We start from the raw sequence: 15,807 nt of genomic DNA on the forward strand, positions 1-15,807 counted from the left end.
TATTATTAGTGAGTGAAAATGAGAGGTTGTGCTCAAAATCTCAAATAACATGACCACTAAATCACTTTTTCAGACGAGAAGATCCAAATAATTTTTAGTGAGAAAAATTATTAATTATTACAAATAATTTGTAATAAAAACCAGATTAGAAATTTTCATGAATGAGCAAAATTATTAATTAGGATTTGTAAAGAACCATTTCAACCCAAAATCTTAAAGTTTTGGTTGAAATGGTTCTTTTACATTGTATCAAAGCTTCACTGACCACAAGGTCACGAGTTTGATCCTTACCGTCTCCCACTTTCAGGTGCAATTAAAAGAAAAACACAAGGCAGACAAAAAAATGAGCTTGTGTAGCACAAAAAAAAAGGGCTTGTGTAGCACAAAGCAGACCAAAAATTGACTTACATTATATCCACGCTTCAAGTTCAAAGGACTTTTGCGTGAGGAGGTGTGTTAGAGGGAAGAAAAACCCACCCAATTGACGCGGCCAAGGGGAATAAATCCCAAAATTGAAAAATAATAAAAGAGCATGGGGTGTAGATGATTCAAGAATGGGATATAAAAATAAAAAGCATGAGAACGTGGAAAGTGAAAAAAACTAGCGCGTGGCCTTTTCCATATGTGGCTGTCTTGCATGAAACATTATCCTCTTATAGAAAGTCGGTGAGACAGAGTGTATCGAATAAATTTGAGTGGTGCACTGCACATATATAATTAAGTTTTCTCCTCTTTGTGCGTGTGCCTATATAAGCATTAAGAAGCACACTTCACTAACACAACAAAACTCAACACAACACTCCAAGGCATTAATTAAGCATTAGGCGTATGGGTGTGTGTTTGGTCTTCTCAGCTCACAAGAAAACGCAGAAAGTAGAGTGCAGCCAAGGATGACTTGCCGGCCGTTATGAGCGGCGATATTTATTTTATTTAATAATTTCCTTCTCTTATTCCCCACCGGCAAGTTTGTTCTTGGCTACATTTTGCTTTCTTCTTTTCATGTGATGCTATGAGGACTCATATGTTGAAGCATCTCAAGATTGGTCAGCCACCTCACATCAACAAATTATACTTACATCTCTCTCTTCTAGATTTGCTTAAATTATTATTATTATTATTTTATTTTTTTGAAATATCATATTTTCCTCTTCTCAAATATTAGCATGAGTATTCTAATAAAAAAGAGATTTGCTTGCAAGAGTAATATTTTTTCTGCAACTCTCAACTTTTCGATTTTAAAATTTTTAAAGATAAAATAAAATTAGATTAAGCTTAGAAGACAATAATAAATGTTTAAATGCATGTTATTTTATTTTCGCAAGTCATGCAAGAAATACGAAAAATTTCAGATAAAACATATGTTAAGAAGTCTTAAATTATAGGGTATTAATACCTTTAAGTAATACAAAAGTTATAGAGAGAAAAAATATTTATTATTATTTAAGAATTAAGTAGATATCTTTAAAAGTACACAAGTTTATGTACTTTCTTTGACTTACACGAAGTCTTATCGGTAGATTTTTAAATCTGAAATTTTTTTTTTTTTCACTTTGAACGTCAGCAATGTGACTGAGAAGAGAAAAAAAAAAATCTAATTTTTTAGATTTAACAATGTCTTACCAGTAAGACTTTATGTAAGTCACTGGAAAGACATAACCTATTATATTCTTTAAAAGGATATTTTTTTTATAGTTAACTATAAACTAAATCTATTAAATCTTCATTCAATTGTATACAGTTTCAAATTGTGTGGTACAAAAATTTTAAAATGGGTTATTTTTTTTTTTACAATTCTACTTCTTCTGTCGTTGTAGAAGAAAATTTCTGTAGCAACACACAGAAAGTCAAGATAGGCATATTGATCCTGGCTTTTTTTTTTTTAAATATCAGATCCCGCATGCGGATCCTATTAAAATGTGATTGTTATAAAAAAATTTATGTGTACCAAGAGTAAAAGTGACAAACCCTTATTTTTTTACTATAAAACAAAAAAATTTAAAGGTGAAGATTGTACAATCCAAATCTTTTTTTTTTTTTTTATAATGTAAAGTTTCTTTTTTTATAATGAAAAGTATAGATATTGTTAGAGATGATTTCTGGGAAGGATAACATATTTCTCCATCAATAAAATTTTCACACTTTTTATAATGAAAAATTTCTTTTTTTATAATGAAAAGTTTAGGTATGATTAGAGAGGATTTCGGGGAAGGATAACATATTACTCCATCAATAAAATTTTCACATCGACCAGAGAGATTCCAACTCACACTTTAATGGGATATGAGCCAAATTCTTAGCTAACAATCCAAATCCTTTATTATGTATATACACACGGGAAACTGTTTAGGTTGTTGACTTGACTAAGCTCAAATAATTTATTGTGCTTCTTCTATTCAAATTGGGTTTCATGGTCAAAAGCTTGTTAAAAGAAGATGAATGTACAACAATTACGGAATCAGGTGGTAAGTTTTTAATAAGAATTGGATAATACTGAAATCGAAATAAACTGAAATATATATATAAAACATTGATTTGGCTTTTTTTTCCTTGCCCTGTAATATTATAATGTTAGTGACTCTGCGGACTGAGCCGGCTCACTATCGCTCTCAGGAAAAGATGATATCTCGTGCCATGTGGCCATTTCCTTGTATCATGTTATCTATAAAAAATAATTCATAAAATACTAGTCTAGAAGAGGAATTCTCTATGTTACTATGTATATGACGCTGCAAATGAAATGACATTGCGTTTGTGCTATTGTTGGACGAAGCCAAGGCTTTTGTGGGCGTAGATTCGTAGTAGATCTCCCAATTAGGTGTGTATATTTGAATAAGGCTTGACTTTTTCTGGGCTATATTTAAATGGAAAAAGTATTTAATTTTAATTATTGATTAAAAAAATGAAAAATTGAGAACGTAACAAATATATGTTAAAGTATATATATATATATATATATATATATATATATATATATATATATATATATTGGGCATATCTATTGAAGCAATCTGAATTCCATTTCCCACTTAAATAGATGCTTGGAACATTTTGAGGAATGTTGTTCTTTCATAAAGTGGGCGGCAAAAGCACTAGAAAATTTGTTGCTCTTCTACAATATTTTCTTATTACTCTTATTTTAGTTTAGTGTCTTTTATAATTAATCATAAAAAAATTTGATATCAAATTATAGTAGCTCAATTGATAGCAAGTAGAAAGGAAAGAGCCACGGTTCGATCCACATATGTCATATTTGAAAGAGGTTTAAATATCTTATATTTGACCCGCCCCGCACTCTGGATTAGTCTCGTAGCCGGTTCAAAGAGTCGAATCTTGTGAGAATACTGAAGGCAGCTAACTCGCCTCAAAAAAATAATTAGGATTAAGTTAACTCAAAAAAAAAAAAAATTAAACAATTTCGATCTCTATGTATCGTTCACTATGAATTCTATCTTTAACATTCGTAAATGTGCACATGGGTTCAAATTCATTTTCTGGCCACTAATTTCTCAAATTGCTTTATGGCCATAATGTCTTTTTGTGATTGTTTTTCTTCTGAGAAATTTTCCTATAGCACCCTAGCACTTACACTTAGGGGATACAAGCGACTAGCCTTCATATAAAATATTGGTTCGGTTAGCTAGTACGCTAGAAGTAATTCACTAGTAAACCTTTGTCTATCATTTGAATTATTTTGTATCAATAAAAAGAATAATATATCCTTGTTACCAGTGGCGGAGTCAGAGCACAAAATCAGACAGTGCCAAAAAAAAAAAAAATGGAAATAAAAAAAAGTTTTAATATCTAAACCCTAAAATATTTTTTCTTTCTCCAAAACTCAGTTTTTATCTCTTCAAGTGAGTTTCTCGATTTCAAATTTTTTTTCATTATGATAATAGTGAGCCAACCCGCTGACAAGGTCATGTAAAAAAAATATTTTTATTTTATTATACTTAAACAAAAAAAATGAAGTGAAGACTATGGGTTGGCGTGCTCTACTCTCTCATAGTTGACCCATGGAGGTTATTGTCTTCATCTCGAATCACAAGCCCTATCCGAGCCATGAACTCTTCCTCCGTCTTTGTCAGGAATTGTCAGGAAATCTCTCTCCACCGACTTCGTCCCTCCTCTCATCGGTGTCAGCAGCACTTCCTCCCCATTCTCTAGCCACAAGCTCCAACCTTTGTGTCTCAACTCTGTTTCTAATAGGATATTTGTCACCATATTCTTGATCCATGGGAACCTCCTCTTGACGACCACACATGCCATTCTCCCCTCTGTGGTCGCCGCCGACAGCTTCGAGATTCGGCTGCACAGTGGTGTTCCTGCAACTCTTGTTCCTCAGAGGCACCCTATTTGAGGATATTGTCATGTTCCTGCACAACGGTGTTCCTGCAACTCTTGTTCGTGCAACAGTGTTGTACAACTCTTGTTCCTGCATCTTTGTTTTCCTTTCTTCATCTCTTTATTCTAGTGATTCTCTCTCTTCCATAGTTGCAGTGGATTTAGTTCTCCTTCTTCATCACTCAAATCGGAATCAAAACCTTCCTTCGTGGGGACGCGGTGACGACAAGTTGGTTCATTTTTCAAAACCAAGCCAGTGCCTCCGATCATTTCTCTTGATTACCCCCTACCAGAATTACAGACATAGTGGTTCATTTTTGAAATCCAAACCAATGCCAAGGCATTGACTGGTTTCAATGTGGCTCCGCCACTGCTTATTATAATTTTTAGGGGGAGATTATATTTACAAACTTTTTTGTTTACAAACTCTTACAAACTACACTAAGTACGACCGGTCATACTTTAACCATGCAGTGTACGACCGGTCGTACTCAGTGTAATTTGCAAAAAAAATTTGTAAACGAATCCTATCTATAATTTTTATTCCAAAAAAAATAATCTTTAATTAGTTAGTAAAAGTTGCTTGGATTAGACTTCATGTTCTATACCTACATTTTAGTGATTCATGGTCACTCTTATGTCTCTTTACCTTTTCTTTTTATAGATAAAATAGTCACTTTTTTCTTTCCAACGAGTGATGATGATAATTAAGCACATATATATAGTTAGGAAAAAACTTTAAAGAAATATTCTAGTACATTATCTGTATTAGATATTTGAATAATTATTTAACATGGATACAAATATTTTTAAGGGAAAAGTATTTCTCTAGTCACTCGAGATAAAGTTATCTCCAGTAAACCTAAAACGATATCATTTTGAAGTTATAAGATTAAAAAATTAAAATGATAAAGACTAATATAACCCTACAATATATTATAATTACAAAAATACCTTGATTTCCACCCCAAAACGACGTCGTTTTGGGCTCACTGGAGATAACTTTATCTCCAGTGACTCGAAAATCCTTTACCCTTTACCCTATTTTTAATGGGAATAATATTTTTCTTGCAAAATGAAGATAACTTTATCTTCTTAGATAAAAGGAGATAAAACCCACTTTAATTTTCCCTATCTCTCTCCTCTCTTCAGAGTTGTCCACCCAATTTCATGCTGCTACAGAAGATAACATTGTCCAGGAGAAACATTAATTCCATTTTTAATACACTATAATAAGTGTATTTTTATAAACTTATATTCTAAATAGTGACTTGAGTGCTTACAATAGTATGTATTTAAAATTTAATTAGTAATTATATATGGTTAGTTCCATGTAGCTATTGCATGCAATCATTAAGATTGTTGCAACCACTTTCTAAGAATCTCATGCATTCATTATCACGGTTTCAAATATTTTTTGCCGTAGTCAAAAGTCGGGTCTGTGTAGATTGAAGCATTTCGTCCCATTGATTTACTCTCCCCCACCCCCAGCGTGTGTGCGTGACAGTTGATATTCTATTCCAATTTGATACAATAAAAAATCATACGAACATAAGTTGATCAACCATAATTAGAAAAAAAAAAAATTTAATGGAGAACTTGGATGGTTGGGAAGGGCTTTATGTGTCATGTTTCCGTTGGTTTCATGCAGTCACTTTACTTTTGGGAAAGTTGGTTAGCTTTTAAGAAAATATAAAATAATAAATATAATAATGAACCACTCGCTTGGAAGGATCAATGGATGCCATTCGTTAACCATTTCCCTTGCTCTATATAAGCACACAACAATGCCTCATTTTGAGTCAGAGAAGTTTTTGTAAGGGAGAAGTAATTGCTCAAGCAGAAAATGTGAGTATGCATGAAATAGCTAGCTACGCAATCCTGTATTGTATCCCTATCAATGTTTGGTTTTAGAATGCTTACGGGAAGAGCTAGAGAGTGGATTGCAGCCAAGAATGACTTGCCGACAAGCACTATTTAGTTACCAACACACATCAATAGTACTGTGTGTGTATGTGTCGGTGTGGTGTTTACTCCGGCAAGTTTTTTTTGGCTACAATTGGCTCTGTTGTTCTCCTGCAAGGCTCTATAAACCCATATTTTAATATCACAAAGTCCATGAAGTCCATGAACGGCTCGGTATTTGAGTTTATTCCTTTTCTTTGCTTCTATGAATTTGCTTATGTTCCTGTTGTGAATATTCTATTTCTTTCCTCTTTTATGCACATACATATAGTAAGTAGTAACATTTTTGTAAACGCTACAGTTAAATGCATGCCATGGTCAGCGACCATCACCATCAATCTCATACATAATTTTATTTATTTTTTGGTAAAAGATGTCATACATATATTTAAGTAGTTAGTTCTGAGTGCAAGAATAGAGCGAATACGGAAAATGAATGAGGAAAACGCACTGCTATAAGATTCCTCTGATATGATATACCTCTTAATTTGGAAATATTTCTAGAATTGTAGTACATGGCCGTAAGATTAATGATTAAGGAATATGAATGTTAGGACAGGAGGGTCGGTGACTCAAAAGGTGTCAACTCGTTATTGGCCCCATCGTCGACCATTCATTTGGATTTTAAGGAATTGGATTGATGAGAAATGAGTGGTCAATTCATAATGTGCAAAGTCAATGATGATATATTCTCCGCAATTAATTGTACTGTTTGTCGATTCATGTTCGGAACTTATTCGCTATTTCTTTTCTCAGATTTCGAACGACGAATATAAACTTTACAGAATACGGCCACTAATGTATGGAGTTGTTCTCATATTAAAAAGAAGTTTTAAGCAACCAGATTTTGTCCAGTGGTGAAGAATTTGGATTTTTTAATTTTTATTTATATAAAAAAATAAATTTTTTTGTGTTTATCTCTCATTTCATTGATATATATTAAATAAGTGGATTTTAATTAAAATTTATAAAAAAAATGGACATAAAATTTTTCACATAACCACAACATGTGTGTTTTTTTTAATATAAGATGGTTCACATAAAAAGAGACTAAGCCTACAACAATGATAAAATTACTCCTCGGTGAGGGAAAGGTCACATGTCCTCTTTAATCAAAGACATGTTTTTATAAGATGATCCACATGGCTAGGGAAATGGGACAGGTGGCCTACACTTAGGTTAGTCTAAATCACTCAGTCTCGCCTATAATATATAATCAAATAGAATAGTTTCAGGTTTTTAAAAAAAAAAGATTTAAAAAATTGATCGTTGACTTTTTTTATATGTCAGGACTATACGTTTATAAGTTGGTTTATATCATATTATTATTTTAAATAAAATTATTATTATTATTTAATGATTTTGAATAATAAAATAATATTATTTTAAAAAAAAATATTTGTCTTTTTAAAAGGAAAGTTATTTTAATTAAAATTAGTGTTTTTTTGTTTAAAATTAAATAAAAAAAATTCCCATTTTTCCACCATGATTTTTTTATCTCATCATAAAACACAATAGTAATGACTAAAACAACACAATTCTATGTTTTTTAAAAGAACAATCACTAATCTCATTATTTTAATCATTGAACAGGCTAATAGGCTTAACCCAAGGCTTTTATTTTTTAAATATAGGTTAGATCAGACTTGTAATTTGGATCTACACAAGGCTAACATATCAGGCTATGCCTAAAGTATTTTACACATATCTGACCTATTTAAACCAAAGTCTAGCCAAATCAAGTCCAACCCATTTACACCCCTTTGCGAATCATCAAAGTTGCCTTATAACACTAGTTGTACCATTTTTAGTTGTTGATTTTGAATTGTACATGTACTCGATCGTGTCAATCTTTTGTTTTCAAATATATATCAGGTGGGTAAATCAAAAAATTGTATATTTTTGGGATCTGCGGAGAGGAATGGGATTATAGTTGCATTTTGAAGATGAAGTGTGGAATTAGTCCCAAATTCCCTTGAAGTGGAGAACATTTTGTAATTATGCCACTTGGTATTTGGATATTCGATCAGCTAGTCTAATGTATCTTGTCTCTTGAGGGATGTATAGGCTTGGTGTTTCTTTCTGGATTCAAACAACCCATTTACAAATAGAACTCAGGCATGTAGACTGATTGATCCATGAGATCAGAAAGATATGAAAAACAAATACACAATAAAATTAAGAAGCAACGATGGATATGACAACTTTTCATAATATCACTCTCAATTTATATAGGCTATAATACAGCAGAGCAAGAGCATACGTAAAATCCCCTACCTCTTATCTGACGTAGCAATTGTCCACATGTTGAGAGGTATTCGAATTTTGAATCAAGCGTTGGCAAGGAAAAAGAGGTCCCCTTAAAAATAAGAACAATGGTATATACACACTTATACAAATCATTTCTATATATGTACAATTATCATCATCTGATTATAGTCCAGATGTTGATGTGCTTGATACTCATGATCATGGTAGTTAAAATCTCGATTTAAATTTACACTTTTACGATTTTTTTTAATCAAAACGATTTCATAAAAATTCCAAACGCTTTTACGATTTTACGATTTTTTTTTACGTTAAATTTTTACGATTTACGATTTTTTATCCTCCTTCCGATTTTAGGTAAAATCCCGATTTTAACTATCATACTCATTACCACCGAGCATTATTCTAAAAATAATTGGTATAAAGGCTAAACAATTGTTCGCTAGGTACTATTGACTCGTCCGATCCTCTGGTCATATTCTATGGAAACCATGTTATTCGATAAATAACATTACTAACTTCCCACTTAATTTTTAACTCCAGAGAAGACGAGTACGCACCATCGAAAACAATGACCCCAGAATTAACTTGCCGGACATAATTTCTATCGGTTTATTACCCTAGCATGGAACAAGAACATCAGAGACAAGAATGAAGCCTTTTTATTGTAATAATGTCAAAAGGAAAACATTTTTCCTTAATTCAAAAATTAAATATTTTGTCAAAATAATGCAGTGAGACGAGTATATAGCATGAGGTTGTTAGAGAATATAAATCATTAAAAATGCTCTTACCCAAAATCTTAAAATTTTGGGTTGAAGTGATTCTTTACATGGTATCAGAACTTTAGTGACCATAAGGTCACAAGTTTGATCATCACCGCCTCACTTGAATTAAATAAAAAGCACAAAAAGGTAAATTAAAAATTGAGTCTGCCCAATATCCACGCTTCAAGCCCCAAGGGCTATTGCGTGAGGGGGTGTGTTCGAGAATAATATAAACTATTAAAAATGCCTTTACTTAAAATCTTAAGGTTTAAAGTTTTGGGTTAAGATTTAAGGTTTTGAGTTCAAGTGATTCTTTATAAAGATGATGCATGTATTACTTTGCAAGAGTCAGCGTGTCCTTCCCACGTGTCGCGTGCCACTAGTGATTAGTCTTTCAATCTATGGGGATCTCCATAAAGGAAGTGATGGCGAGCAAGTGAAACCACTGACTGAAAGGGGACTCGAACCATATACACGAAAAACTTAATCGTGTGACCCCTCTTTTTGCAGAATTGGCACATGACAGGTTTTCTAGGAGAACCATGAGGTTAGAGAGGAGAAGGGGAACCAAGAATTGATCTCCACCATCCAATTGGAATTGCCTTGATGATTAACATAATTGACAACAACAGGGACATTGGAATTGAGGCGTTATTCTCGTCGGAGATAGAGATCAAGTCATCCCGTTTGTCAAAGAGTTCATCAAATATAATGAACCTTATATACTAATTAAGTGACGGGGAGAAGAGAAACATATGACGACCGTGGTTTGCTTGATTTGCATAATCACTCACTCATGAATTTTCACATTAACTATACAAATTGATGGTGTTAAGTTTTTTTCTAGTCCTCAAATTAATTTCTCATCATTTTCATTCTTTGTGCTATTTAGTTTGTTTCTTCCTGTAGAACACTATTCTCAGTCTCTCACTCTTGATAAAGGTATTGCTTGGGTTGGCCCAGTCTGGAAACCTCTATTTAAGCACGGGTTTGTGCGCTGGGTTTAACTTGTAACTCAAAATCACTCACCAATCAAATTTGATTCCCCCCAACACACAAATACTATATGATGTCTTTATGAAAGTCAAACTCTAAAAGGAATTAATCTTTGTGATAGGGATGTGTCAAGGAAGAAATCTTTTAACTCTGGTGAGCTATATCAATTAATTAATTATTAATTTTAAATAAATGACAATCATTAAATAAATGAAAATCAACACTTGAGATGAGTAAGATTTATAAATCTTACACTAGAGTCAAAAAAATCCCTCCCTATATATATATATATATATATATATAGGGTTAGGATCATTTTACACCAGTGTAAGTTACAGTCTTAATCTTGTCCGCTGATCCCACTTATATCTAATGGTTTAAATTTTTTAGTAATGTGAGCCATTGGATACAAGTGAACCAATGGTCAAGATTGAGTGTAAAACTTCTAACTCTTACACCGGTGTAAGAATAATAAATCTTACACCAAATCTTAATCATTGATTTTCTACATCTAACAGTTAAGATTTATTAGGTTTCACTCATTAATTAATTTTTAATTCCCAATAAATCTCAACCATTAGATGCACGGAAATCAACGGTTAAGATTTGGTGTAAGATTTATTATTCTTACACCGGTGTAAGTTGATCATATCCATATATATATATATATATATATATATATATATATATATATATATATATATATATATATATATATAGGCTAATCATTTCTCAAGCTGCTTGGGATAATTTTATCTTCGGCCACTAAATCATAACCGTACAAAGATAGATCAATGGTGATAAAGGAAGAGAGAGAAAAAGAGAATCATAACCATTCAAAGGTGAATCAATTAATATAAGAAAATAAATAAACAAAATGACATAGTTTTCGAGTAACCAGAGATAAATATATCTCAAGCAGCTTGAGAAATATTTATATATATATATATAGGGGAATGATCCGTTTACAAATTTATTTTACAAATTTTTGTAAATTACACTATGTACTCCCGGGAGAACATAGAGTAACATAGTCTGGAACATTATGTTACACTATGTTCTCCCGGGAGTACATAATGTAGTTTATAAGAGTTTGTAAATATAACTCTCCCCATATATATATATATATATATATATATATATATATGGGAAAAACATTTCTACAGCCACTTTAGATAAAGTTATCTACAACTACCCCAAAAACTACGTCGTTTTGATTAATGAAGGGTGTTTCAGTAAAATGTATATGATAAAAGAATAAGCAAAATTACTGAAACACCGTTCATTAATTCACCTAAAATTATAGAAACACCCTTCATTAATCAAAACGACGTAGTTTTTGGGGTAGCTGTAGATAACCTTATCTAAAGTGGCTGTAGAAATATTTACCTTTATATGGGAAAAATATTTCTGCAGCCACTTTAGATAAGGTTGTCTACAGCTATCCCTTTTTAACTAAGTACGACCGGTCGTACATTAAAAGTGCATTTTCTCTCTCCGCCACGTCAGCCGACAGTGTCTGAGGAGAGAGAAAAAGAGAGCAACTTTATTGTTATAACTAAGTAGGACCGGTCGTACTTAGTTAAAAAGAGGTAGCTGTAGATAATCTTATCTAAAGTGGCTGTAGAAATACTTTTCTCATATATATATATATATATATATATATATATGGGTCAGGATCATTTTACACCAGTGTAAGTTACACTCTTAATCTTGTTCGTTAATCCCACTTATATCTAAGGGTTCAAACTTTTTAGTAATGTGAGTCATTGGATACAAGTGGATCAATGATCAAGATTGAGTGTAAGACTTCTAACTATTACACCAGTCTAAGAATATAATATATATGTGTAATGGAATTGTATGGTCAACCATGATTCATGCATCAAGGAATTCCTCCCTCGTCTCTTACATAATCCCTAAGAACAAATTCCTGTTGACACATATATACATGATATATATCGTAGGCATGGAACTCATGTGGCTATGTCTCAGAATCTATTCCCACAAAACAAATGGTATCCCTCCATTTCCATTGTCTTAATCCCGTTCATAGTAAAGTGGGCTGAAACATATCTGACTTTCTAAGCTGATATATTGTAGATATTTGAAAATATTCTGATAACATACACTTGATGCTCTCTTTTTCTTTCCTACATGCAAGATTCTTTAATATATTTATAAATCATTTATGACTTCTATCAGTCTGATTAACATCATTAGATTACTCTTTTATACATACATAAACGTATCTTGAAGTCAAACCAAAATAACTGCAAACAGTACCTTTTTGAAAATGGAGTTCGAAAATATTGCCAAGAGAATTAATATAGATTACCTGACAATATGTCTCAGTAGGAAATGCAACATTGAATAAGTATGATTCTCATAACAACAATGCGGAGTGAATCAATTATAGAATTAACCCAAACTGCGTCCAAATCCAAGAAGTTTGCGTCTCAATTCTAATTTTACAACGACATTGCAAAAGTTAGCCAGCACAACTTACCACTTGAAAAATTGAAAATCAAAATTGCTTTAGATACAGTTTTATAATTATTCATATACAAAAGTTTACAAAGAACATTTTGGGTTCGTATATACTAAAGTTAACAAAGGCTGGCAGAAAACTAAGGGTAGCGGAATTATATATATCTTGTTGATATAATTCTAATTATGAATAAATTCCTGTTGATGTAATTATATCTTGTGATCACAGAATAAATCTCTAATATTCTATACCCACAAATACATCCATCTCTCATTGCGTTAATTCCATTAGTTGAATTGAAAGCAATTTAATTAGCCTATGATATCAATGTTTGGTCCATGTAGTCTATAAATATGTGAACAAGTAACGTAGTATGGGAGCAAAAAATAACAAGCAGAGGAGGTTCTTGATTAACACGTATCGTGGTGCAGTTTGATTGTATAAGTTGGCTTGCATGAAAGAGGGAAAGAGTGGATGTGAGCCAAGGATGACTTGCTGGTTATATTATATGACAATCAGCTAAGTCCTTCTTGACTCTTATTGGCTCTTTTTACTCTCATGCAAGACTTTTTCATACTTGCCATTTCTTCACATATCCACCTCACTCGCTTAGACACTCAATGAGGGATACAAATATTATCCTTCTGTACTGAAACTAGATCAGATACATTAATCTTCGGTTGTAAAATTTTTGGGTCCCCAACTTCTCCTTTCATTACAGTAGTTTTTTTTTTGCACAATCAATTAATACTATGTCTTACCAGTCAGACATAGTTATAATATTAAAGTTATTTTTTTTTCTCTTCATCATATTAGCCGACAGCCTTATATAGGTGAGAAAAAAAATAGTTTTAAAAATTATAACTATATTTTAGCGGTAAGACATAATATTAATTAGTTGCTGCAAAAAATCTCTTCCCTGATAATTACATTTTCCTAAATTTTTATATTAAACTTTCGCATGTTGCAGTTACTTGAAGATGAGAGAAATACACTGAGAGAAATTAAATTTCACCGGAAGCTGAATCAATGTCCCATTCTTTAGTCATTTTGCTGTATAATAGTATTATTGTATAACATTAAATGATAATGACTATGGTGCTGCTATAATTACAAAATTTCTTCTTTAGTTTCTCTCTTCCAGATATAATGAAAAATAATTAATTAAACAAATATATAACATCACATGTTATTTAGGAGAAATACATATTGATACTTTTTGTTTTTTAACAAATATTCAAGTGTATTGAGTAACGTTAAATCTCACATTGATTAGACATAGATTAAATGAGAATGATATAAGTGCGAAAAGACCTTAGACATATAATTTTAAAATTTTGGGTAGAGATAAGCTCACTTATTATGGTGTCTTTTGGCCCGGAAACGTTCCAACACATTTAAGCCTCCTCATTTGCAGTTTTTTAATCTGTAAGTGACATATTATGGTTCATCTTTGAAATTTAGATTTGGATGCATCTTGTGACAATATGTCCAATCGAAGAAAGAAAATCGGCATCCCATTTGAGTCCTTATTACTAATTTAGTAATTTAGCAAAGTACGTGATTGACCTGTGAGGCTGTGACGTCTTCTCGCCAAAAAGCCACATGAACCTCATCTCCTGAATGCAAATAGAAGGATGACTTGGATGCAATGGCTTGATTATTCTAAAAGCAGATTAAGCACGTATTTTTTCCAAAGCCAAAAGAAAGAAGAAATATCCCCGTAATTGCCTAACAAGATAACATAACAGTTATGCTAACTGATAAGTTATAAACTAGTCACCAATTTTATTTTGTATTTTTTGGGTAAATAACTATAGTCCCCAATTTTGATATTGCGATAGGATGGTTAGTGAGCTGGCTTATATGTAATTTGATTAATTTACCTTTCCTGTTCAATCAGACCCTTTACGTTGAAAATTAAGGTTTTTATAATAATATTTTTAACAATTCCACTTAAGAATTGTGGTTTCTTTCTATAAAAGAAAAAAATAATTTGCTTTGTTTTTGCTAAGTTGAAGTTCAAATTTTAGTTAATTAAAAGATTGAAAGAAATATTCACTTGTTATATCTTGTTATAAATTTATGGATGACTTGAATTTTGAATTCTGGAACTGTTGACTGTTGCGACTTCGGCAAGTGCCTTGGTCGTACAAGTAATAAAGTGATAAGAATAAGTTGTCGATCTCACGAGGATTGACGACCAAACAATAATTTATCTATTTAACTAAAGTTGGATCGATCGTGAAAGGATTTCTTGAGAATATTTTAATTAAATTAAAATAGAATTTTTAAACTTAATTTTAGTTTTCAATAATTTAGAAAATAAATTTAGAATTAATAAAGCTAAAAATTGGTTTTAAGTTTTTACTAAAAAGACGTAGCTAGAACTCGACTTACCCAATAGTTTCCTAACGAATCTACCTATTCTTATGATTATATTCAAGATCAAGTTATTAACAGTTCTTTCTATATCTGATCAAATCTCAATCCCTTAGTAATCTAATCATTTATTTCACTCCAAAGCCTAATCCCTTAGTACTTTTTCATAAAATAAGCATTAAGCAAAGAACTTACGGTTATAGAATTCATAAGTCTATCCCTAGATCATACAAATTTCAGCAATCAATCAATCGGAATCGATACACAAACATCCATATTGTCATGCACGACTCTAATGCTCATTCAATATTGGCTAGATCATAAACAAGACTAGAAATTTTAAATAGATTAATAGCATAACTTAAATCAAGAATATAAATCATAAGAGAAGCAAATAACATTTAAGAACCCATTGGTTTCGTCTCGCCCCAACTACTTAAAGAAAATTAGCTTGACATAGTCAGGAAAACAAGAACAATAGATGAAAAGAAACTAAAATTCATAAATGAAAATAAAACTCGGTCTCCACAGTGAAGCTTTGACCATTCCTCCTCTCCTCTGCCTCCTTTCTTGAATTCGCATCTCCAGAAGTGCCTT

The sequence above is a fragment of the Gastrolobium bilobum genome, unplaced genomic scaffold (assembly GCF_033153095.1).
Source record: "Gastrolobium bilobum isolate Gb01-03AN ecotype WA unplaced genomic scaffold, APGP_CSIRO_Gbil_v1 utg1221, whole genome shotgun sequence".
NCBI classification, from domain to species: domain Eukaryota; kingdom Viridiplantae; phylum Streptophyta; class Magnoliopsida; order Fabales; family Fabaceae; genus Gastrolobium; species Gastrolobium bilobum.